The 16951-nt window shown below is 41.7% G+C and overlaps 7 non-coding genes across 7 annotated transcripts; all 7 read left to right on the top strand.

Annotated features, from left to right (window-relative positions):
* Positions 1–2928: 2928 nt before the first annotated feature.
* Positions 2929–3000, top strand: trnaw-cca (transfer RNA tryptophan (anticodon CCA)). Its single transcript has one exon. It is a non-coding gene; the product is annotated as a tRNA-Trp (tRNA).
* A 1608-nt stretch (positions 3001–4608) lies between these two features.
* Positions 4609–4682, top strand: trnan-guu (transfer RNA asparagine (anticodon GUU)). The gene has a single exon. It is a non-coding gene; the product is annotated as a tRNA-Asn (tRNA).
* A 1441-nt stretch (positions 4683–6123) lies between these two features.
* trnaw-cca (transfer RNA tryptophan (anticodon CCA)) lies at positions 6124–6195 on the top strand. The gene has a single exon. It is a non-coding gene; the product is annotated as a tRNA-Trp (tRNA).
* A 3123-nt stretch (positions 6196–9318) lies between these two features.
* trnaw-cca (transfer RNA tryptophan (anticodon CCA)) lies at positions 9319–9390 on the top strand. Its single transcript has one exon. It is a non-coding gene; the product is annotated as a tRNA-Trp (tRNA).
* A 1608-nt stretch (positions 9391–10998) lies between these two features.
* Positions 10999–11072, top strand: trnan-guu (transfer RNA asparagine (anticodon GUU)). Its single transcript has one exon. It is a non-coding gene; the product is annotated as a tRNA-Asn (tRNA).
* A 1441-nt stretch (positions 11073–12513) lies between these two features.
* trnaw-cca (transfer RNA tryptophan (anticodon CCA)) lies at positions 12514–12585 on the top strand. Its single transcript has one exon. It is a non-coding gene; the product is annotated as a tRNA-Trp (tRNA).
* Positions 12586–14193: 1608 nt separating this feature from the next.
* On the top strand, positions 14194–14267 carry trnan-guu (transfer RNA asparagine (anticodon GUU)). Its single transcript has one exon. It is a non-coding gene; the product is annotated as a tRNA-Asn (tRNA).
* The last annotated feature ends 2684 nt before the right edge of the window (positions 14268–16951 follow it).

Here is a 16951-nt window from a genome sequence, read left to right as displayed (position 1 = left end):
CCGACTATAGAGACAGTGACATCAGAGAATGGAAGTTTCAAACTGCTTTTCTGTTACAGGTTCAAGCAAACCTGAAAGTTAGGGAGTGTTTGGTCACTTTTGTATGAAAAAGTGTCTGAAGCCTGTAATTATAATTTGCCCTTCTTTTAATTGTGGTTGAAATCCACTCCCATGTACCAGGACCTTACAGTATATTCATGTTTACTTAAATGACTAACTATTGGACTATTGGACATTAGTTGGTGTTTTTTTTTGTAACGATTTGCTATTTCATGCAGGAAAGAAAGGAACCCAGACCCAACGTTTGCTTTCAGGTGGGGTTCATTTACATAACAGACATCTATTTCTGAGGAGCCTGATTTGAATCACACAACCCCGGTAGAAGTCGAATCGACAATCTTATAAACCGAAATCAGACGCGTTATCCATTAAACCACTAGGCCGTCACGTAAATTAATTGCACCATGGTGAGTTCAGTGCCGCTACTAGTAATACCCCACCCCCATCTTAAATTTCTAAGTGAGAAACGTGTTTTCTACATTTTTTTTTAGTTTTAAAAAATCATCACTTTTAAGCAGACAAAGCCTTTATGTGTCGCTCTGAATTTCTAATTGATTTAGAATTCCAAGACAAAAGAGTTTCGTTCCACAACGGCGTGAAATGACCACGTCTTTCACTCTACTTCTCTCTAGTAGTAAAGCAGATCTTGCTTGGTGAGCATTTGCTCCGGTAAATTAGGTCACTTTTCATGTTAACTCACTTCTTCTAAACACAACATTTCCCGGTGCATGTTTTCTCCATGAAAAAAGACATTTTCCCTTACATGATTTCTCGTTTTGTTTCATCAAAGTGTACAGAAAGAAGAAAGAAAGGAAAAGTGTCGTTAATGAACTCTGTCCCCCTTGGGAGATGTCAAGCGCATTGGACATGAAAAGTGCCCAATAAAAGCCATTTCTCTTCATTTCTCTTACGGTCAGGGCTCCTGTTCCGTGTAAAGGAGGCAGCTTGCTCAGCCGGCAGACTCAGGGCTTCGTGAACGCAGATGGCTCAGAGCGGTGTGTCCAAGCGGCTATAAAAGAGGAGAATTCTGCCGGCACCGTAGCTGAGTCGGTTTAAGTACCTGTCTCGTTAACTGGAGATCCGGGCTCCACATCCCAGCTGTGCCTTTCTTCCTGTCTTTTTGTGCAGAAACTACCATCTTGGACAACCGCTTAGGGCTTGATTTAGTTTAAAGCATGAATGCATTTCCTTTCTGCAACAACTTGTTTTTCAAGAAATTCATACAGCTTGTGAAAAATGAAATGTAATTCTTGGCTATCAGAGCAGTAGGAATATTGCCGACTGGCAAGAAAATTCAAGCAATGTTTATTTTTTGACCGGAAAGGTGCGAATGGAGAAAAGCCTCTCTCGTCAGTCTCTGTGGCGCAATCGGCGAGCGCGTCCGGCTGTTAACTGAAAGGTTGGTGGTTCAAACCCACCCAGGGACGATCTTCTTATTATTGTCAATGTAAACACTGTCTCTGCTAAAGCCGAAACCTTAACCCTCTTTATATTTGCAGAAAATGCGAGTCTTTTGCCCGTGTCCAACAACAACACTTGAGACCGGGGAAGTCCAATAGTGATCAACACCGCAACTCTCCAGAAATCCATATTCACCCTTGGAAACGTATCTTTGAATGGCTGGCGGGAGATATCATTTATACTCCTGTTGCGTCTTCTGCTAAAAGAGTTTAGAAATACAACGCAGATTTGTTTGAGAATTTGACAAGCACTGTTACAGTACGTTAGCACTGTGAAGTTGGATGTTGATATTTTGATATATTTACCTTAATTTTAACATAAATGTAAACATACATGCTGTACAATCTATGCTGTACAATCAAACACAGGTATATTTTGAGTCTCATGCTGATCGTCCTGTGGATCCAAAAGAAAATTTTAAAGCAGATACATTTTCGATTGGAATTTGCATCTAGCTACAACGTCCCTGGATAAGAGATTTTATTAGTTGCGTGCAATCGGTATCTTTTACTTTATGTATGGTAGTGGAAATAGTTTTAAAAATGTTTTCTAAAGAAGATTGTATTGCCAGGACCTGCCTTTAGCGCTCAGTAGCGATGACGCTGTTGATATAGGTGGAGAAGAAATGTAAGATGAATTGATGATCTAAGCTAAAATAGCCCTAACACGCCTCCTGTAACAGTGTTTGTATTCATAGCAAGTAATATTTTTTTTTCAAACCCGAACGTTGCTTTTGCATTAAGTGTTATGTAACCATTAGCGGTTTCAGTAGCTTCTGAAGACCGCACTTTTCCAAACTGAAGCCTATAAGAACATTATTCAAGACACACCATGGCCCAGAATCGTGCATCGGGACAAAGATTAACATCCATTGAAAGTACTCCCAAATAAAAGATTTGACCGAAAAATTAAAAGAGTAGGCAAGTATTAAAACAAAACCATAATTTCTTGACTTCCAGCCTCTTTCCTGGTTCAGGCCATGTAAAATGACATGTTCAGTGGACTCATGCCGAGGTTGTGAGTTTAAGCCTCACCTGGAGCAGCCTGGTTTTCTGTCTTGACAGGTAAACAGTGTTTTGTGTTATTTGCTAAATGGAGAGAGGATTCTGTGTTAATTGTGCTCCTCCTGGGAGAGGTCAAGATGAGAAGTTCACCGGGCTGGTGGTAAATATCCTGTCCAGGAATATCGGGGCTGTAGGGGGTCAGATCTATAGATGTAGTAAACACATTAGTGGAGACGGTGTGTCTGCTCTCCGTGAGAGAGCCGGGCGGGAAGAATAATCTGTGGTCTGGGAAGAAGAGACCCTCGTTGGAAGAGCGGCGCTCCTCACAGGAGAGAATGAAAACAATCTTTTTCAGGGACGCTGATTTTTCTCTTTGGGTGAATTAAAAGCACTTGTCGCAAGTGACCTCGTGGCGCAACGGTAGCGCGTCTGACTCCAGATCAGAAGGTTGCGTGTTCAAATCACGTCGAGGTCAGCTGATGTGTTGGCAGGTGCTGCTGGTGCCGAACCCGGAATTTACACCATGCAGTTGGGTTTTAGCTGTACACCACCTAGGTAATCCGAACGAAATAACAGAACAGTACAGAACACCCAGTCAGGAGCTTATGCAGCATTTCATCTTGAACACGACAAGAGAAAAGGCACACTGCACTTCCGCGAAACATCACGTCCGACTATAGAGACAGTGACATCAGAGAATGGAAGTTTCAAACTGCTTTTCTGTTACAGGTTCAAGCAAACCTGAAAGTTAGGGAGTGTTTGGTCACTTTTGTATGAAAAAGTGTCTGAAGCCTGTAATTATAATTTGCCCTTCTTTTAATTGTGGTTGAAATCCACTCCCATGTACCAGGACCTTACAGTATATTCATGTTTACTTAAATGACTAACTATTGGACTATTGGACATTAGTTGGTGTTTTTTTTTGTAACGATTTGCTATTTCATGCAGGAAAGAAAGGAACCCAGACCCAACGTTTGCTTTCAGGTGGGGTTCATTTACATAACAGACATCTATTTCTGAGGAGCCTGATTTGAATCACACAACCCCGGTAGAAGTCGAATCGACAATCTTATAAACCGAAATCAGACGCGTTATCCATTAAACCACTAGCCCGTCACGTAAATTAATTGCACCATGGTGAGTTCAGTGCCGCTACTAGTAATACCCCACCCCCATCTTAAATTTCTAAGTGAGAAACGTGTTTTCTACATTTTTTTTTAGTTTTAAAAAATCATCACTTTTAAGCAGACAAAGCCTTTATGTGTCGGTCTGAATTTCTAATTGATTTAGAATTCCAAGACAAAAGCGTTTCGTTCCACAACGGCGTGAAATGACCACGTCTTTCACTCTACTTCTCTCTAGTAGTAAAGCAGATCTTGCTTGGTGAGCATTTGCTCCGGTAAATTAGGTCACTTTTCATGTTAACTCACTTCTTCTAAACACAACATTTCCCGGTGCATGTTTTCTCCATGAAAAAAGACATTTTCCCTTACATGATTTCTCGTTTTGTTTCATCAAAGTGTACAGAAAGAAGAAAGAAAGGAAAAGTGTCGTTAATGAACTCTGTCCCCCTTGGGAGATGTCAAGCGCATTGGACATGAAAAGTGCCCAATAAAAGCCATTTCTCTTCATTTCTCTTACGGTCAGGGCTCCTGTTCCGTGTAAAGGAGGCAGCTTGCTCAGCCGGCAGACTCAGGGCTTCGTGAACGCAGATGGCTCAGAGCGGTGTGTCCAAGCGGCTATAAAAGAGGAGAATTCTGCCGGCACCGTAGCTGAGTCGGTTTAAGTACCTGTCTCGTTAACTGGAGATCCGGGCTCCACATCCCAGCTGTGCCTTTCTTCCTGTCTTTTTGTGCAGAAACTACCATCTTGGACAACCGCATAGGGCTTGATTTAGTTTAAAGCATGAATGCATTTCCTTTCTGCAACAACTTGTTTTTCAAGAAATTCATACAGCTTGTGAAAAATGAAATGTAATTCTTGGCTATCAGAGCAGTAGGAATATTGCCGACTGGCAAGAAAATTCAAGCAATGTTTATTTTTTGACCGGAAAGGTGCGAATGGAGAAAAGCCTCTCTCGTCAGTCTCTGTGGCGCAATCGGCGAGCGCGTTCGGCTGTTAACTGAAAGGTTGGTGGTTCAAACCCACCCAGGGACGATCTTCTTATTATTGTCAATGTAAACACTGTCTCTGCTAAAGCCGAAACCTTAACCCTCTTTATATTTGCAGAAAATGCGAGTCTTTTGCCCGTGTCCAACAACAACACTTGAGACCGGGGAAGTCCAATAGTGATCAACACCGCAACTCCCCAGAAATCCATATTCACCCTTGGAAACGTATCTTTGAATGGCTGGCGGGAGATATCATTTATACTCCTGTTGCGTCTTCTGCTAAAAGAGTTTAGAAATACAACGCAGATTTGTTTGAGAATTTGACAAGCACTGTTACAGTACGTTAGCACTGTGAAGTTGGATGTTGATATTTTGATATATTTACCTTAATTTTAACATAAATGTAAACATACATGCTGTACAATCTATGCTGTACAATCAAACACAGGTATATTTTGAGTCTCATGCTGATCGTCCTGTGGATCCAAAAGAAAATTTTAAAGCAGATACATTTTCGATTGGAATTTGCATCTAGCTACAACGTCCCTGGATAAGAGATTTTATTAGTTGCGTGCAATCGGTATCTTTTACTTTATGTATGGTAGTGGAAATAGTTTTAAAAATGTTTTCTAAAGAAGATTGTATTGCCAGGACCTGCCTTTAGCGCTCAGTAGCGATGACGCTGTTGATATAGGTGGAGAAGAAATGTAAGATGAATTGATGATCTAAGCTAAAATAGCCCTAACACGCCTCCTGTAACAGTGTTTGTATTCATAGCAAGTAATATTTTTTTTTCAAACCCGAACGTTGCTTTTGCATTAAGTGTTATGTAACCATTAGCGGTTTCAGTAGCTTCTGAAGACCGCACTTTTCCAAACTGAAGCCTATAAGAACATTATTCAAGACACACCATGGCCCAGAATCGTGCATCGGGACAAAGATTAACATCCATTGAAAGTACTCCCAAATAAAAGATTTGACCGAAAAATTAAAAGAGTAGGCAAGTATTAAAACAAAACCATAATTTCTTGACTTCCAGCCTCTTTCCTGGTTCAAGCCATGTAAAATGACATGTTCAGTGGACTCATGCCGAGGTTGTGAGTTTAAGCCTCACCTGGAGCAGCCTGGTTTTCTGTCTTGACAGGTAAACAGTGTTTTGTGTTATTTGCTAAATGGAGAGAGGATTCTGTGTTAATTGTGCTCCTCCTGGGAGAGGTCAAGATGAGAAGTTCACCGGGCTGGTGGTAAATATCCTGTCCAGGAATATCGGGGCTGTAGGGGGTCAGATCTATAGATGTAGTAAACACATTAGTGGAGACGGTGTGTCTGCTCTCCGTGAGAGAGCCGGGCGGGAAGAATAATCTGTGGTCTGGGAAGAAGAGACCCTCGTTGGAAGAGCGGCGCTCCTCACAGGAGAGAATGAAAACAATCTTTTTCAGGGACGCTGATTTTTCTCTTTGGGTGAATTAAAAGCACTTGTCACAAGTGACCTCGTGGCGCAACGGTAGCGCGTCTGACTCCAGATCAGAAGGTTGCGTGTTCAAATCACGTCGAGGTCAGCTGATGTGTTGGCAGGTGCTGCTGGTGCCGAACCCGGAATTTACACCATGCAGTTGGGTTTTAGCTGTACACCACCTAGGTAATCCGAACGAAATAACAGAACAGTACAGAACACCCAGTCAGGAGCTTATGCAGCATTTCATCTTGAACACGACAAGAGAAAAGGCACACTGCACTTCCGCGAAACATCACGTCCGACTATAGAGACAGTGACATCAGATAATGGAAGTTTCAAACTGCTTTTCTGTTACAGGTTCAAGCAAACCTGAAAGTTAGGGAGTGTTTGGTCACTTTTGTATGAAAAAGTGTCTGAAGCCTGTAATTATAATTTGCCCTTCTTTTAATTGTGGTTGAAATCCACTCCCATGTACCAGGACCTTACAGTATATTCATGTTTACTTAAATGACTAACTATTGGACTATTGGACATTAGTTGGTGTTTTTTTTTGTAACGATTTGCTATTTCATGCAGGAAAGAAAGGAACCCAGACCCAACGTTTGCTTTCAGGTGGGGTTCATTTACATAACAGACATCTATTTCTGAGGAGCCTGATTTGAATCACACAACCCCGGTAGAAGTCGAATCGACAATCTTATAAACCGAAATCAGACGCGTTATCCATTAAACCACTAGCCCGTCACGTAAATTAATTGCACCATGGTGAGTTCAGTGCCGCTACTAGTAATACCCCACCCCCATCTTAAATTTCTAAGTGAGAAACGTGTTTTCTACATTTTTTTTTAGTTTTAAAAAATCATCACTTTTAAGCAGACAAAGCCTTTATGTGTCGCTCTGAATTTCTAATTGATTTAGAATTCCAAGACAAAAGAGTTTCGTTCCACAACGGCGTGAAATGACCACGTCTTTCACTCTACTTCTCTCTAGTAGTAAAGCAGATCTTGCTTGGTGAGCATTTGCTCCGGTAAATTAGGTCACTTTTCATGTTAACTCACTTCTTCTAAACACAACATTTCCCGGTGCATGTTTTCTCCATGAAAAAAGACATTTTCCCTTACATGATTTCTCGTTTTGTTTCATCAAAGTGTACAGAAAGAAGAAAGAAAGGAAAAGTGTCGTTAATGAACTCTGTCCCCCTTGGGAGATGTCAAGCGCATTGGACATGAAAAGTGCCCAATAAAAGCCATTTCTCTTCATTTCTCTTACGGTCAGGGCTCCTGTTCCGTGTAAAGGAGGCAGCTTGCTCAGCCGGCAGACTCAGGGCTTCGTGAACGCAGATGGCTCAGAGCGGTGTGTCCAAGCGGCTATAAAAGAGGAGAATTCTGCCGGCACCGTAGCTGAGTCGGTTTAAGTACCTGTCTCGTTAACTGGAGATCCGGGCTCCACATCCCAGCTGTGCCTTTCTTCCTGTCTTTTTGTGCAGAAACTACCATCTTGGACAACCGCATAGGGCTTGATTTAGTTTAAAGCATGAATGCATTTCCTTTCTGCAACAACTTGTTTTTCAAGAAATTCATACAGCTTGTGAAAAATGAAATGTAATTCTTGGCTATCAGAGCAGTAGGAATATTGCCGACTGGCAAGAAAATTCAAGCAATGTTTATTTTTTGACCGGAAAGGTGCGAATGGAGAAAAGCCTCTCTCGTCAGTCTCTGTGGCGCAATCGGCGAGCGCGTCCGGCTGTTAACTGAAAGGTTGGTGGTTCAAACCCACCCAGGGACGATCGTCTTATTATTGTCAATGTAAACACTGTCTCTGCTAAAGCCGAAACCTTAACCCTCTTTATATTTGCAGAAAATGCGAGTCTTTTGCCCGTGTCCAACAACAACACTTGAGACCGGGGAAGTCCAATAGTGATCAACACCGCAACTCCCCAGAAATCCATATTCACCCTTGGAAACGTATCTTTGAATGGCTGGCGGGAGATATCATTTATACTCCTGTTGCGTCTTCTGCTAAAAGAGTTTAGAAATACAACGCAGATTTGTTTGAGAATTTGACAAGCACTGTTACAGTACGTTAGCACTGTGAAGTTGGATGTTGATATTTTGATATATTTACCTTAATTTTAACATAAATGTAAACATACATGCTGTACAATCTATGCTGTACAATCAAACACAGGTATATTTTGAGTCTCATGCTGATCGTCCTGTGGATCCAAAAGAAAATTTTAAAGCAGATACATTTTCGATTGGAATTTGCATCTAGCTACAACGTCCCTGGATAAGAGATTTTATTAGTTGCGTGCAATCGGTATCTTTTACTTTATGTATGGTAGTGGAAATAGTTTTAAAAATGTTTTCTAAAGAAGATTGTATTGCCAGGACCTGCCTTTAGCGCTCAGTAGCGATGACGCTGTTGATATAGGTGGAGAAGAAATGTAAGATGAATTGATGATCTAAGCTAAAATAGCCCTAACACGCCTCCTGTAACAGTGTTTGTATTCATAGCAAGTAATATTTTTTTTTCAAACCCGAACGTTGCTTTTGCATTAAGTGTTATGTAACCATTAGCGGTTTCAGTAGCTTCTGAAGACCGCACTTTTCCAAACTGAAGCCTATAAGAACATTATTCAAGACACACCATGGCCCAGAATCGTGCATCGGGACAAAGATTAACATCCATTGAAAGTACTCCCAAATAAAAGATTTGACCGAAAAATTAAAAGAGTAGGCAAGTATTAAAACAAAACCATAATTTCTTGACTTCCAGCCTCTTTCCTGGTTCAGGCCATGTAAAATGACATGTTCAGTGGACTCATGCCGAGGTTGTGAGTTTAAGCCTCACCTGGAGCAGCCTGGTTTTCTGTCTTGACAGGTAAACAGTGTTTTGTGTTATTTGCTAAATGGAGAGAGGATTCTGTGTTAATTGTGCTCCTCCTGGGAGAGGTCAAGATGAGAAGTTCACCGGGCTGGTGGTAAATATCCTGTCCAGGAATATCGGGGCTGTAGGGGGTCAGATCTATAGATGTAGTAAACACATTAGTGGAGACGGTGTGTCTGCTCTCCGTGAGAGAGCCGGGCGGGAAGAATAATCTGTGGTCTGGGAAGAAGAGACCCTCGTTGGAAGAGCGGCGCTCCTCACAGGAGAGAATGAAAACAATCTTTTTCAGGGACGCTGATTTTTCTCTTTGGGTGAATTAAAAGCACTTGTCGCAAGTGACCTCGTGGCGCAACGGTAGCGCGTCTGACTCCAGATCAGAAGGTTGCGTGTTCAAATCACGTCGAGGTCAGCTGATGTGTTGGCAGGTGCTGCTGGTGCCGAACCCGGAATTTACACCATGCAGTTGGGTTTTAGCTGTACACCACCTAGGTAATCCGAACGAAATAACAGAACAGTACAGAACACCCAGTCAGGAGCTTATGCAGCATTTCATCTTGAACACGACAAGAGAAAAGGCACACTGCACTTCCGCGAAACATCACGTCCGACTATAGAGACAGTGACATCAGAGAATGGAAGTTTCAAACTGCTTTTCTGTTACAGGTTCAAGCAAACCTGAAAGTTAGGGAGTGTTTGGTCACTTTTGTATGAAAAAGTGTCTGAAGCCTGTAATTATAATTTGCCCTTCTTTTAATTGTGGTTGAAATCCACTCCCATGTACCAGGACCTTACAGTATATTCATGTTTACTTAAATGACTAACTATTGGACTATTGGACATTAGTTGGTGTTTTTTTTTGTAACGATTTGCTATTTCATGCAGGAAAGAAAGGAACCCAGACCCAACGTTTGCTTTCAGGTGGGGTTCATTTACATAACAGACATCTATTTCTGAGGAGCCTGATTTGAATCACACAACCCCGGTAGAAGTCGAATCGACAATCTTATAAACCGAAATCAGACGCGTTATCCATTAAACCACTAGCCCGTCACGTAAATTAATTGCACCATGGTGAGTTCAGTGCCGCTACTAGTAATACCCCACCCCCATCTTAAATTTCTAAGTGAGAAACGTGTTTTCTACATTTTTTTTTAGTTTTAAAAAATCATCACTTTTAAGCAGACAAAGCCTTTATGTGTCGGTCTGAATTTCTAATTGATTTAGAATTCCAAGACAAAAGCGTTTCGTTCCACAACGGCGTGAAATGACCACGTCTTTCACTCTACTTCTCTCTAGTAGTAAAGCAGATCTTGCTTGGTGAGCATTTGCTCCGGTAAATTAGGTCACTTTTCATGTTAACTCACTTCTTCTAAACACAACATTTCCCGGTGCATGTTTTCTCCATGAAAAAAGACATTTTCCCTTACATGATTTCTCGTTTTGTTTCATCAAAGTGTACAGAAAGAAGAAAGAAAGGAAAAGTGTCGTTAATGAACTCTGTCCCCCTTGGGAGATGTCAAGCGCATTGGACATGAAAAGTGCCCAATAAAAGCCATTTCTCTTCATTTCTCTTACGGTCAGGGCTCCTGTTCCGTGTAAAGGAGGCAGCTTGCTCAGCCGGCAGACTCAGGGCTTCGTGAACGCAGATGGCTCAGAGCGGTGTGTCCAAGCGGCTATAAAAGAGGAGAATTCTGCCGGCACCGTAGCTGAGTCGGTTTAAGTACCTGTCTCGTTAACTGGAGATCCGGGCTCCACATCCCAGCTGTGCCTTTCTTCCTGTCTTTTTGTGCAGAAACTACCATCTTGGACAACCGCATAGGGCTTGATTTAGTTTAAAGCATGAATGCATTTCCTTTCTGCAACAACTTGTTTTTCAAGAAATTCATACAGCTTGTGAAAAATGAAATGTAATTCTTGGCTATCAGAGCAGTAGGAATATTGCCGACTGGCAAGAAAATGCAAGCAATGTTTATTTTTTGACCGGAAAGGTGCGAATGGAGAAAAGCCTCTCTCGTCAGTCTCTGTGGCGCAATCGGCGAGCGCGTTCGGCTGTTAACTGAAAGGTTGGTGGTTCAAACCCACCCAGGGACGATCTTCTTATTATTGTCAATGTAAACACTGTCTCCGCTAAAGCCGAAACCTTAACCCTCTTTATATTTGCAGAAAATGCGAGTCTTTTGCCCGTGTCCAACAACAACACTTGAGACCGGGGAAGTCCAATAGTGATCAACACCGCAACTCCCCAGAAATCCATATTCACCCTTGGAAACGTATCTTTGAATGGCTGGCGGGAGATATCATTTATACTCCTGTTGCGTCTTCTGCTAAAAGAGTTTAGAAATACAACGCAGATTTGTTTGAGAATTTGACAAGCACTGTTACAGTACGTTAGCACTGTGAAGTTGGATGTTGATATTTTGATATATTTACCTTAATTTTAACATAAATGTAAACATACATGCTGTACAATCTATGCTGTACAATCAAACACAGGTATATTTTGAGTCTCATGCTGATCGTCCTGTGGATCCAAAAGAAAATTTTAAAGCAGATACATTTTCGATTGGAATTTGCATCTAGCTACAACGTCCCTGGATAAGAGATTTTATTAGTTGCGTGCAATCGGTATCTTTTACTTTATGTATGGTAGTGGAAATAGTTTTAAAAATGTTTTCTAAAGAAGATTGTATTGCCAGGACCTGCCTTTAGCGCTCAGTAGCGATGACGCTGTTGATATAGGTGGAGAAGAAATGTAAGATGAATTGATGATCTAAGCTAAAATAGCCCGAACACGCCTCATGTAACAGTGTTTGTATTCATAGCAAGTAATATTTTTTTTTCAAACCCGAACGTTGCTTTTGCATTAAGTGTTATGTAACCATTAGCGGTTTCAGTAGCTTCTGAAGACCGCACTTTTCCAAACTGAAGCCTATAAGAACATTATTCAAGACACACCATGGCCCAGAATCGTGCATCGGGACAAAGATTAACATCCATTGAAAGTACTCCCAAATAAAAGATTTGACCGAAAAATTAAAAGAGTAGGCAAGTATTAAAACAAAACCATAATTTCTTGACTTCCAGCCTCTTTCCTGGTTCAGGCCATGTAAAATGACATATTCAGTGGACTCATGCCGAGGTTGTGAGTTTAAGCCTCACCTGGAGCAGCCTGGTTTTCTGTCTTGACAGGTAAACAGTGTTTTGTGTTATTTGCTAAATGGAGAGAGGATTCTGTGTTAATTGTGCTCCTCCTGGGAGAGGTCAAGATGAGAAGTTCACCGGGCTGGTGGTAAATATCCTGTCCAGGAATATCGGGGCTGTAGGGGGTCAGATCTATTGATGTAGTAAACACATTAGTGGAGACGGTGTGTCTGCTCTCCGTGAGAGAGCCGGGCGGGAAGAATAATCTGTGGTCTGGGAAGAAGAGACCCTCGTTGGAAGAGCGGCGCTCCTCACAGGAGAGAATGAAAACAATCTTTTTCAGGGACGCTGATTTTTCTCTTTGGGTGAATTAAAAGCACTTGTCGCAAGTGACCTCGTGGCGCAACGGTAGCGCGTCTGACTCCAGATCAGAAGGTTGCGTGTTCAAATCACGTCGAGGTCAGCTGATGTGTTGGCAGGTGCTGCTGGTGCCGAACCCGGAATTTACACCATGCAGTTGGGTTTTAGCTGTACACCACCTAGGTAATCCGAACGAAATAACAGAACAGTACAGAACACCCAGTCAGGAGCTTATGCAGCATTTCATCTTGAACACGACAAGAGAAAAGGCACACTGCACTTCCGCGAAACATCACGTCCGACTATAGAGAAAGTGACATCAGAGAATGAAAGTTTCAAACTGCTTTTCTGTTACAGGTTCAAGCAAACCTGAAAGTTAGGGAGTGTTTGGTCACTTTTGTATGAAAAAGTGTCTGAAGCCTGTAATTATAATTTGCCCTTCTTTTAATTGTGGTTGAAATCCACTCCCATGTACCAGGACCTTACAGTATATTCATGTTTACTTAAATGACTAACTATTGGACTATTGGACATTAGTTGGTGTTTTTTTTTGTAACGATTTGCTATTTCATGCAGGAAAGAAAGGAACCCAGACCCAACGTTTGCTTTCAGGTGGGGTTCATTTACATAACAGACATCTATTTCTGAGGAGCCTGATTTGAATCACACAACCCCGGTAGAAGTCGAATCGACAATCTTATAAACCGAAATCAGACGCGTTATCCATTAAACCACTAGCCCGTCACGAAAATTAATTGCACCATGGTGAGTTCAGTGCCGCTACTAGTAATACCCCACCCCCATCTTAAATTTCTAAGTGAGAAACGTGTTTTCTACATTTTTTTTTAGTTTTAAAAAATCATCACTTTTAAGCAGACAAAGCCTTTATGTGTCGCTCTGAATTTCTAATTGATTTAGAATTCCAAGACAAAAGCGTTTCGTTCCACAACGGCGTGAAATGACCACGTCTTTCACTCTACTTCTCTCTAGTAGTAAAGCAGATCTTGCTTGGTGAGCATTTGCTCCGGTAAATTAGGTCACTTTTCATGTTAACTCACTTCTTCTAAACACAACATTTCCCGGTGCATGTTTTCTCCATGAAAAAAGACATTTTCCCTTACATGATTTCTCGTTTTGTTTCATCAAAGTGTACAGAAAGAAGAAAGAAAGGAAAAGTGTCGTTAATGAACTCTGTCCCCCTTGGGAGATGTCAAGCGCATTGGACATGAAAAGTGCCCAATAAAAGCCATTTCTCTTCATTTCTCTTACGGTCAGGGCTCCTGTTCCGTGTAAAGGAGGCAGCTTGCTCAGCCGGCAGACTCAGGGCTTCGTGAACGCAGATGGCTCAGAGCGGTGTGTCCAAGCGGCTATAAAAGAGGAGAATTCTGCCGGCACTGTAGCTGAGTCGGTTTAAGTACCTGTCTCGTTAACTGGAGATCCGGGCTCCACATCCCAGCTGTGCCTTTCTTCCTGTCTTTTTGTGCAGAAACTACCATCTTGGACAACCGCATAGGGCTTGATTTAGTTTAAAGCATGAATGCATTTCCTTTCTGCAACAACTTGTTTTTCAAGAAATTCATACAGCTTGTGAATAATGAAATGTAATTCTTGGCTATCAGAGCAGTAGGAATATTGCCGACTGGCAAGAAAATGCAAGCAATGTTTATTTTTTGACCGGAAAGGTGCGAATGGAGAAAAGCCTCTCTCGTCAGTCTCTGTGGCGCAATCGGCGAGCGCGTTCGGCTGTTAACTGAAAGGTTGGTGGTTCAAACCCACCCAGGGACGATCTTCTTATTATTGTCAATGTAAACACTGTCTCCGCTAAAGCCGAAACCTTAACCCTCTTTATATTTGCAGAAAATGCGAGTCTTTTGCCCGTGTCCAACAACAACACTTGAGACCGGGGAAGTCCAATAGTGATCAACACCGCAACTCCCCAGAAATCCATATTCACCCTTGGAAACGTATCTTTGAATGGCCGGCGGGAGATATCATTTATACTCCTGTTGCGTCTTCTGCTAAAAGAGTTTAGAAATACAACGCAGATTTGTTTGAGAATTTGACAAGCACTGTTACAGTACGTTAGCACTGTGAAGTTGGATGTTGATATTTTGATATATTTACCTTAATTTTAACATAAATGTAAACATACATGCTGTACAATCTATGCTGTACAATCAAACACAGGTATATTTTGAGTCTCATGCTGATCGTCCTGTGGATCCAAAAGAAAATTTTAAAGCAGATACATTTTCGATTGGAATTTGCATCTAGCTACAACGTCCCTGGATAAGAGATTTTATTAGTTGCGTGCAATCGGTATCTTTTACTTTATGTATGGTAGTGGAAATAGTTTTAAAAATGTTTTCTAAAGAAGATTGTATTGCCAGGACCTGCCTTTAGCGCTCAGTAGCGATGACGCTGTTGATATAGGTGGAGAAGAAATGTAAGATGAATTGATGATCTAAGCTAAAATAGCCCTAACACGCCTCCTGTAACAGTGTTTGTATTCATAGCAAGTAATATTTTTTTTTCAAACCCGAACGTTGCTTTTGCATTAAGTGTTATGTAACCATTAGCGGTTTCAGTAGCTTCTGAAGACCGCACTTTTCCAAACTGAAGCCTATAAGAACATTATTCAAGACACACCATGGCCCAGAATCGTGCATCGGGACAAAGATTAACATCCATTGAAAGTACTCCCAAATAAAAGATTTGACCGAAAAATTAAAAGAGTAGGCAAGTATTAAAACAAAACCATAATTTCTTGACTTCCAGCCTCTTTCCTGGTTCAGGCCATGTAAAATGACATATTCAGTGGACTCATGCCGAGGTTGTGAGTTTAAGCCTCACCTGGAGCAGCCTGGTTTTCTGTCTTGACAGGTAAACAGTGTTTTGTGTTATTTGCTAAATGGAGAGAGGATTCTGTGTTAATTGTGCTCCTCCTGGGAGAGGTCAAGATGAGAAGTTCACCGGGCTGGTGGTAAATATCCTGTCCAGGAATATCGGGGCTGTAGGGGGTCAGATCTATAGATGTAGTAAACACATTAGTGGAGACGGTGTGTCTGCTCTCCGTGAGAGAGCCGGGCGGGAAGAATAATCTGTGGTCTGGGAAGAAGAGACCCTCGTTGGAAGAGCGGCGCTCCTCACAGGAGAGAATGAAAACAATCTTTTTCAGGGACGCTGATTTTTCTCTTTGGGTGAATTAAAAGCACGTGGCGCAACGGTAGCGCGTCTGACTCCAGATCAGAAGGTTGCGTGTTCAAATCACGTCGAGGTCAGCTGATGTGTTGGCAGGTGCTGCTGGTGCCGAACCCGGAATTTACACCATGCAGTTGGGTTTTAGCTGTACACCACCTAGGTAATCCGAACGAAATAACAGAACAGTACAGAACACCCAGTCAGGAGCTTATGCAGCATTTCATCTTGAACACGACAAGAGAAAAGGCACACTGCACTTCCGCGAAACATCACGTCCGACTATAGAGACAGTGACATCAGAGAATGGAAGTTTCAAACTGCTTTTCTGTTACAGGTTCAAGCAAACCTGAAAGTTAGGGAGTGTTTGGTCACTTTTGTATGAAAAAGTGTCTGAAGCCTGTAATTATAATTTGCCCTTCTTTTAATTGTGGTTGAAATCCACTCCCATGTACCAGGACCTTACAGTATATTCATGTTTACTTAAATGACTAACTATTGGACTATTGGACATTAGTTGGTGTTTTTTTTTGTAACGATTTGCTATTTCATGCAGGAAAGAAAGGAACCCAGACCCAACGTTTGCTTTCAGGTGGGGTTCATTTACATAACAGACATCTATTTCTGAGGAGCCTGATTTGAATCACACAACCCCGGTAGAAGTCGAATCGACAATCTTATAAACCGAAATCAGACGCGTTATCCATTAAACCACTAGCCCGTCACGAAAATTAATTGCACCATGGTGAGTTCAGTGCCTCTACTAGTAATACCCCACCCCCATCTTAAATTTCTAAGTGAGAAACGTGTTTTCTACATTTTTTTTTAGTTTTAAAAAATCATCACTTTTAAGCAGACAAAGCCTTTATGTGTCGCTCTGAATTTCTAATTGATTTAGAATTCCAAGACAAAAGCGTTTCGTTCCACAACGGCGTGAAATGATCACGTCTTTCACTCTACTTCTCTCTAGTAGTAAAGCAGATCTTGCTTGGTGAGCATTTGCTCCGGTAAATTAGGTCACTTTTCATGTTAACTCACTTCTTCTAAACACAACATTTCCCGGTGCATGTTTTCTCCATGAAAAAAGACATCTTCCCTTACATGATTTCTCGTTTTGTTTCATCAAAGTGTACAGAAAGAAGAAAGAATGGAAAAGTGTCGTTAATGAACTCTGTCCCCCTTGGGAGATGTCAAGTGCATTGGACATGAAAAGTGCCCAATAAAAGCCATTTCTCTTCATTTCTCTTACGGTCAGGGCTCCTGTTCCGTGT

Source organism: Lepisosteus oculatus, chromosome 14 (assembly GCF_040954835.1).
Source record: "Lepisosteus oculatus isolate fLepOcu1 chromosome 14, fLepOcu1.hap2, whole genome shotgun sequence".
Taxonomy (NCBI): Eukaryota; Metazoa; Chordata; class Actinopteri; order Semionotiformes; family Lepisosteidae; genus Lepisosteus; species Lepisosteus oculatus.
Note: the sequence above shows the minus strand (reverse complement) of the source record. Positions and strands in the feature narration are given on the sequence as shown.